The following is a 9413-nucleotide window of genomic DNA, read 5'->3' as shown; positions in this document are numbered from 1 at the left end:
AGTCCATAGGCTGCAGGCCCAACAAAGAAACCAAAATAAGGCCGAAGCCTGTTTTCCTTTTTGGCACAGGGATGGTGCGATGCACCAAATCCCATTCCCCCTATTTTTTTTTTCAATTCCCTTTAGGTTTTAGGAAAAACCTAATATGCTTCTAATTTAATTTTATACATTGACTCACAAATTCCACATAACATTTTAATTGTGCGATGCATGAAACAAATATATATAGTGACAAATATATGAATATATACAATATACATATCGGAAGGAAAATATAAACATAGGGGGTTCATGCATCATGGGGAATGTTTTCATGCTTCATGGGTCGTTTCAAATATCTTCCTTTATTTTAAGCGTACTTGAGCAGCAGAAAACGAATAAGCCTTTGAATGTGGTGGATGATAGCCTCCTCCTACGATACTTCAGTTCCTCAGCTTCTGGCAAGAGCGTGCTGATAATGTGTTGTAGGCCTATTTATTTGAGCAATCTAAGGTTCAGAGAGAGAGAGGGAGGCCGGCCACTTTAGAGAGAAGAAAGATTGATTTAATTGTGAGGAGTGTTTGATTCACCCCATTGTGCCTTTATTTATAGTAGTTGGAAGGGTAAATACGTTTCCCTTTATGATTACAACATTTAATAGGTAATATAGTCATAATAGGAATATATAATACTTTCTCATATTCTCTAGGATTTACACAATCACATTCCTATTCTAAATAGAACTGCAACAAAAATGTGATTTTTCGTTAAAAGTGAACAGTACCAAGAGTGTTTCGTTAAAACTCCTTATTTTCTAGTGATAATATACCATTTGATTTGCAAATTTAGTTTGAAAATTTAATCTCCTAACATTATCCATAAGTCTCTCAACCCAATATATTAGGCCTTTCTTTTCTTTATAATGGGCAGGGAGCCCAACCTGCCTATCAAGCCGGAAAACTTTGGCAGCCTCTGTTAGGTTGGCGCAACCGCCAAAACTCAGTCACTCAGCTCCTCAACCTTGCTTTTGCTTCCATCATTTTCAAATGTGCAAAATTAACACCTCCTAATTCTCACTCACTCTAAGACAATTCAAAATTTCCCTTCATCTTCGTTTCAATGGAAGCTTGTAAAGTTTCTTCATGGGCACCCATGCTCCCAACACCCAGCAAACCCAATGACCAACGAATCGAAGGAAACCCATAGCCCCAAATTCACGGGTCACTCAGTTTCCAAAAAAAAAATTCACGGGCCACTCTTTCTCGGCAATCCCAATGAGCTTTCTCACCCACAACCGCCATTTTCAGCGGCCATTGGCGGCTGCAAGCGTAGAGGAGACGGCGAAGACTGAGATCAAAGAAGGGAAGTCACGGATTAGGTTGGTTGGTGAGTCCTGAGATTACAAAAGCCCAGAAAGAAGCTATTGAACAACTGCCACAAAATATGAGCAAACGGTGTCCGGCTTTGATGAGGCAGCTCATTTGTTTTTCTCCTGAAAAGGGTAGTTTGTGTGAGTTGTTGGCTGATTGGGGTAGGATTATGAAGCCTTGCAGAGCTGACTGGCTTGCTGTTCTTAAAGAATTGGGGGTAAATGATCACCCCATGTCTTCAGGTTTTTACTTTTTACTGGGTTTATTGTGATAGTTATAAAGTTGAATGCTTTGAGTTTTATTACCTTCAGGTATGGGTTTATTTTGAATTTTTCTAAAGTTCAACGCCGTACAAGATTTATTATCAATTGATTTTGTTTTGTATTTGCTATATTTTATTTTGTGGATGTGAATTCTTGGGGTCTTTTGCATTTGAAGAAATTTAGCAGAGGACTCTTGAATTAGAGTTTGTGTCTTTTTGTGTGTGTGTGTGTGTGTGTGTTTGTGTGTTAGGGAAGGAGGGGTAGATGATTTCTAGCTCACCATAGCCAGTTATGATTACATTATTCATGCTATTGAGAGACCAAGGTGTGTATTGTGCTGAAACTGTAAAAACATTTGCAAGTAGCAATTATGTATCGCGTGCGAATGGCCATTTCTGGTGCTGCCTCATCATGTTTTTTTTCTCAATTAGGGGAGATGAAGGACTCTTAGGTGGTCATGGTGCTAAGGCGCGGCATGACAGGTAGTGAGAAATGGTAATCTAAAATTGTCAGCTGTGATAACTTGTTTTCTCAATTCAAGTGGTCCAAGCTCATTGAGCAAGATTTGACCAAAAAGAAAAAACTCATTGAGGGAGATGATTTTTTGCTGTTGACCCAGTACCCTCATGCAAAGCTGCTAAACGAGCCGTTCCTCGCATTTTCTTGGGTCAAAACCAAAGTATGCAGATTCCCTTCACACTGAAATTTCCTTTGTCCATTCCTGGAAGAAAATGTGAAAACACAAAAGCATAATTTTCTTTTTCCGCATTGAATTCGTATGGATCAGACATTCCTCTTAGTTTTAGATGCTCGATCATAGCTGACCAGGTGCGATCGATTAATGGCTGCTTCTTCTCCTTCTTCTGGCCTTCATTGGAAATACGAAATACGATGTGTTCATCAATTTCAGATGGGAAGACCCTCGCAGGGGCTTCGTCAGCCATCCTAACAGAAACCAATCAACACCTTCATTGATGCTCCTGACAGCGATTCGAGAGTCAAGGCTTTCGATTGTAGTTTTCTCTCAAAACCTTGCTTTTTCCACTTGGTGCTTGAAAGAACTCGTGGAAATCTTGGAATGCAAGGATACCAGGAACCAGATTGTACTCCCCATTTTCTACGAAGTTGATCCGTCTGATGTTCGTAAACTCAAGAGAAGTTTCGCGGAAGCTTTTGCTCAGCATGATCACAATTCTAACACTGAAATAGAAGAGGTTCAGATTTGGAGGACCGCTCTTACAACGGCCACTAGTTTATCCGGTTGGGATTCGCGAAACTATGAGTAAATTCTAATTTGTTTTACTTTCTTGATAATGTTTGGATTTTGGTAACGTTTAGGGTCATTTGATAAATATTTTGATTTAAGTTTCTATTTCTTTTAAAACTTAAAGATGAAAACTTGAGATCTGGCTACAATGATATGAAATACTCATTACGAGTTTTATGCAAAACGGTTGTAAAGACCCATTAGATCCCTATATGCAAGATCTAACAGTTAGTGTTGGGAACTATTAAAGAAAAATTGTAAAACTTGAAGGTCAAAATTTGAAAACTCAAAATCTAGGTTTTCAAAAAGAAAAGTGAAAACAATATAGTTACCAAAATGACCATTGATTCTTATTTGGTGTTATTATATTGTTTTTTTTTAATTTGACAGGAATGATGCAAAGCGTATAGAGGAAATTGTAGAAGATGTTTTTAGGAAATTGATCCACATCTCATCAACATCAAGCAAAGATAATGGCTTGGTTGAAATGGATTCTCACATGCATGAAATGCATTCATTATTACATCCTCCTAGAGTTGAAACGAATGATGTTCGCATTGTTGGAATATGGGGTATGGGTGGTTTAGGCAAAACTACCATCGCAAGAGCTGTTTATGATAAAATCGATTTGAAGATTGTTGCTTTCTTGAAAATGTCAAGGAGGGTTTCGTGAAGCATGCGAACTACATATGCAGACGCAACTTTTATATAGTATCTCAGGCAACAAGGTGGGGAGCTCCGACATACCAAATAAAGGTATACAGGTCATGTTAAAAAGCCTTGGCCAGAGAAGATTTCTTGTTGTTCTTGATGATGTAGACAAATTAGCTCAAATTGAAGCCTTACTCGGAAAGCAACTTTGTTTTGGTGGTGGGAATAGAATCATTATAACAACTAGAGATCAGCAATTACTAAGCGGAGCCGATGCGATATATAAGCCCAAGATTTTCAGTGATCTTGGAGCTCTGGAACTCTTTAGGCAGTACGCCTTTAGAACAAACCAACCCACCAGAGATTATGATGATCTTTTGAGCCGTGTCATACAATATGCTCAAGATCTGCCTTTAGCACTCAAAGTATTGGGAGCTTTTCTTGATAACAAAAATGTACGCGAGTGGGAAGATGTTTTAGAAAAAATAAGGAAAATGCCGCAAAGGGGAATTCATGATGTGCTTAAAACAAGCTTCGATGGACTAGATGACACAGAGAATGGCATCTTTCTAGATATTGCATGTTTCTTTAAATGGATGAAGAAAGACTATGCAACTGAAGTTCTGGACAGTTGTAATTTCTATCCTCATACTGGAATAAGAGTTATAATCGATCGAGCTCTCATAACTGTCTCAGAGGGTGGGGAAATGGGTTGGAAAATAGTTTACCAAGAATCTATCAAAGAGCCTGGGTGACGAAGTAGGTTGTGGAGTTATGAAGATGTTCATCATATGTAACTCAAAATACGGTGGGAAATTTTTTTTTATGCAATGTTTAGTAGAAGGCGTCAACTTTTGACCAAAATCTATTTCTTAGGTCCGTTTTATAACCATTTTAGTTTTCATATTTTTCTAAATGAAAGTTAAAAATAAGAGTAAATTACATAGTAGCCCCTCATGTTTGAGGTCAATTATAACCCCATACAACAACTTTAAAACATTTCACTTTCATACATCCAGTACCATTTTATTTTAAAATAATACCTCCGTTAGATTTTCCATCCATTAATCTGTTAAATGCTGACGTGGCTGCCACATTTGTGCCACGTGGCTGCCAAATGTGTGCCACGTGGAAAAAATAATAATTTTTTATTACCCTATTGAACAAAAAAAAAAAAAAAAAAAAAACCAGATCTCCTTCCCCAGAATCCCCACCCGTGCCCACCCTCGCACCCCCCAACACCCACCCCTTCCCCCATCCCCCATCACCCGCAACCATTTCCCTCCCCACTGCGCCTCCAAAAACATTCCCCGTCCAAACGACCATCGCCCCCTCCCCCGCACGGCTGCCGTGTGGTTTTCTACCATCTTTCCCCACCCTAAATCCAAATTTCTAAAGCCCAACAAGCAAAACCCTTTTGCCTTGGCTTTGGCAGCTGCTGTAACTTCCTTCACTTTTTCTTTTTGCAGGCGCAGAGGCATATATGGACTCCTCAAAGCTTTCTGTCCATCCTTACCAGAAAGCAAATGGGAGGGCGGAGGCAATGTATAATGCCGAGTCCCTGCACTATTCCTCCCGTCAAGTGCAAACCCACCATCCTCTGCCGCAAAACCCAGAAAAGGAAGAGAGAATTGATTAAAAAAAAAAAACCCAGAAGACGAAGAGAGAGAAGATTGAAATTTGAAGTGGGTTTTTGGTTTTTGAAATTGTGAGGTTTTACAATTCCTTGAAACTATTGGATTCTGGGGTGGGTTAGGAGAGGCTTTGGTTTTGGATTGAGATAAAATGGGTGGGTGGGTGGCTGCATCTGTTCGAGTGGTGAAGTGGGGGTGGCTCTTATCTTTTGGGTTGATGAAATGAATAATGGCAGTGGCTTGGGTAAGAGAGAGAGAGAGGGGGTGTGGTGAAAAATGGCGGTTTGGGGAGCTTGGGAGTGGATAATCGGGATGAGATTCTCGTGGTGGTTGAAGGTCGAGAACTGGGAATTTTGGATCTGGGAATTTTGGGTTTTGGATCTGGGGATTTTGGGGGGTATGGGGTTCGAGAGAGAGAGAGAGTGGGGAAGACGAACATGGTTTCGTTTTTTTTTTTTTTTTTGTGTTCAATAGGGTAATAAAAAATTATTATTTTTTCCACGTGGCACACATTTGGCAGCCACGTGGCACAAATGTGGCAGCCACGTCAGCATTTAACAGACTAATGGATGGAAAATCTAACGGAGGTGTTATTTTGAAATAAAATGGTACTGGATGTATGAAAGTGAAATGTTTTAAAGTTGTTGTATGAGGTTGTAATTGACCTCAAACCTGAGGGGCTACTATGTAATTTACTCTAAAAATAAATACCAAACAAGTTATGGGTTTTCAATTTTCAGACTTTAAAAAAATAATAATCAAAATAAAAGTTGAAAATTGAACAAAATGATTATCAAACTACTCCTCAATAAACAAGCATTAAATTCATAACCTTCACTTTGATTTGCACAAGCTACAGAGGCCGTTGAAAGCATAATCATGGATTTCTCGAACTTAGGTGAGGTATGCTTAAAAGCTGAAGCTTTTGTTGGTATGACTCAACTGAGACTTTTCATCATTCGTCATAATTATTACGGAAAATAAGACTTGATTGGGCACTCAAAGCTTCTTTTTTCATGAGTTAAGGGGTCTCTCTTGGTTTGGATTCCCCATTAAGTCTTTCCCATCCAACTTTCAATTCAAAAGTCTTGTTGACCTTGACATGCAATATAGTCTCATTGTTCGACTTTAGGAAGGAACCCTGGTACGTACAATCGTCATTTACAAGCACATGTTTATTTTAAGGATAAATTATATAAAACTACCTCAACTATTGGGCCAGTTACAATTTCATACCCTATCTTTAAAACATTTCAATGTCATACCTCATTTTACGAATTTGTTACAATTTCATACCTTCCATAAGTTTGTCTGTTAATTCTTCCGTTAAATAGTGACGTGGCTTGAGAAGGGGCCCACTCTCTATTAAAAAATTAATTAAATATTAAAAACTAACTTTAACGATGGAATTTGATGGCGATATTATTGATTTTAATATTTCAGAAGCTATTAAATATCCTCAAAATGATCACTCTTGTTTTTCTATTGATGTGTTTGATTCGTTGGTGCAGGATTATCTAGATTCGTTGGACAAAGATCCCCTTGAAACAACAATTGCCAAGGGATTGGGCCTAGAACCCAATCTGGTTGTGCCTAATGATGAAATTGGCGAGATGGTGGCTGCCCTAGGGCATTGCCACAACATCCTGGTAAATATCCGATCCCAATTTCAATTCCCGTTTCTACTAATAAGTTGTTACCTTCAGTGATTCAGGCCCCGATTCTTGAACTTAAACCGTTGCCAAATCATTTGAAGTATGTCTATTTGGGTGACAAAGAAACGTTGCTGGTCATAGTCTCTTCAACACTCACGACATTAGAGGAAAAAAAATTGATTCGGGTGTTGAAAGAGCATAAAACAGCCATAGGATGGACCTTGGCCGACATTAGGGGTATTAGCCCTACAACTTGCATGCATCGCATACTTCTCAAGGAGGGGGCTAAACCAATGTGGGAGGCTCAATGCCGACTCAACCCTCCGATGATGGAAGTTGTGAAGAAGGAGATTATTAAGCTTCTGAATTGTGAAGTGATTTATCCTATCTCGGATAGCAATTAGGTTTCGCCGGTTCAAGTTGTTCCAAAGAAATCGGGAGTTACAGTGGTGAAGAATGCCGAGAATGAGCTTATGCCAACCGGTATCCAAATAGGTTAGCGAGTTTGCATTGATTATAGGAAGCTCAACGCCACCACAAGGAAGGACCACTTCCCTTTGCCGTTCATTGATCAAATGCTTGAAAGGTTAGTCGGTCATTCTTTTTATTGTTTTCTTGATGGTTTTTCGGGATATAATCAGATTGTCATAGCTCCGGATGACCAAGAAAAGACCATTTTCATGGGCCCCTTTGGTACCTTTGCCTATCGTCGCATGCCATTCCGTTTATGCAATGCACCTGCCACATTTCAATGATGTATGGTAAGCATCTTTTCAAATTTCGTTGAGAAGATTATTGAGGTATTCACGGATGATTTTAGTGTATTTGGTGATTCGTTTGATAATTGTTTGGACAATTTCACATTAATCCTGAAAGGATGCATTGAAACTAATCTTGTTTTAAATTGGGAGAAATGTCACTTTATGGTAAAACAAGGTATAATTTTAGGTCATATCATTTCAGAAAACGGAATTGAGGTTGATAAATCAAAAATAGATCTTGTACGCTACTTACCCTCTCCTACTTCGGTTAGAGAGGTTCGTTCTTTTCTTGGACATGCAGGATTCTATAGGCGATTCATCAAGGACTTTTCAAAGATTTCCGACCCCCTTTGCCGTCTCCTTCAGAAAGATGTGTCTTTTAAGTTCGATGAGGAATGAGAGAAGGCCTTCAAACACCTCAAGGAGATGCTCACTTCGGCCCCCATCATTGTTCCACCAGATTAGAGCCTTCATTTTGAGCTTATGTGCGATGCTTCTGATTATACATTAGGGGCTGTTTTTGGGACAAAGAATGAACAAGCAGCCACACGTTATATACTATGCCTCTCGGACCTTGAATGACGCACAATTCAACTATTCCAGAACGGAAAAAGAACTTCTTGCTGTTGTTTTTGCTTTAGATAAGTTTTGTTCTTATTTACTTGGTACTAAAGTTATAATCTACTCTAATCATGTAGCGTTGAAGTATATACTTACAAAGAAGAAGGCCAAACCAAGGCTTATTCGTTGGATGCTTCTTCTCGAAGAGTTCGATATTGAAATTTGAGACAAGAAAGGAAGTGAAAACGTGGTGGCTGATCACTTGAGCCGTATGGTGCATGAAGAGGATGCCGTGCCTATCCCAGAGAAATTCCCAGATGAGCAGCTGTTGTCCATCGAGATAAGTGAGCCAATGTATGCCGATTTAGTTAACTATTTGGTCACTAAACAAGTTCCAAGCACTCTAAATAAGCACCAACGTGATAAACTTAAGAAAGAGGCTCGTTTTTATGTGTGGGATGATCCTTATTTGTGGAAATAATGTGCTGATCAAATCATTCGTAGGTGTGTGCATGATTCTGAATTTCATTCGATTTTAACTTTTTGTCACACTTATGCATGTGGAGGTCACTTTAGCACTCAAAGCACTGCACGTAAAGTACTTGAATGTGGTTTTTATTGGCCTACTATCTTTAAGGATGCTAGAACTTTTTGCATAGCATGTGATCGTTGTCAAAGAACCGGAAATATTGGTTCAAAAGATTAAATGCTGCAGGTGCCTATCTTTTGTGTCGAAAGTTTTGTTTAAATTTTACTTGCAGTTGATTATGTTTCAAAATGGGTGGAAGCAAAAGCCACCCGTACTAATGATTCAAAAGTGGTTGCAGATTTTGTGAAAACTAACATATTTGCTAGATTTGGAATGCCAAGAGTTCTTAAAAGTGATGGGGGGTTCCCATTTTTGCAATCGAACCATTAAGGTACTGCTCAAGAAGTATAACGTCACGCATAAGGTAGCAACACCTTATCATCTTTAAACAAGTGGGCAAGTCTAGTTTCTAATCAAGAAATCAAACAAATTTTGGAGAAGACCGATGGGCAAAACCAAAAAGATTGGAGCTTGCGTTTGAATGATGCATTGTGGGCGTATCGCACAGCTTACAAAACCCCAATTGGGATGTCTCATTTTCGGCTCATCTATGGGAAACCATGCCATCTTCTGGTTGAATTGGAGCACAAAGCACATTGGGCCGTCAAAACATTCAATATGGACCTTGATGCGGCTGGAATTAATAGGAAGCTTCAATTCAATGAACTTGAAGAGATTCGGAA

The 9413-nt window shown here is 39.1% G+C and overlaps 1 pseudogene; it reads left to right on the top strand.

Annotated features, from left to right (window-relative positions):
- Positions 1-912: 912 nt before the first annotated feature.
- Positions 913-4451, top strand: LOC126627993 (disease resistance protein RPV1-like; annotated as a pseudogene).
- The last annotated feature ends 4962 nt before the right edge of the window (positions 4452-9413 follow it).

This window comes from Malus sylvestris, chromosome 7 (assembly GCF_916048215.2).
Source record: "Malus sylvestris chromosome 7, drMalSylv7.2, whole genome shotgun sequence".
In the NCBI taxonomy this organism is placed as follows: Eukaryota; Viridiplantae; Streptophyta; class Magnoliopsida; order Rosales; family Rosaceae; genus Malus; species Malus sylvestris.
The sequence above is the reverse complement of the archived record's forward strand: the minus strand, read 5'-3'. Positions and strand labels throughout refer to the sequence as shown.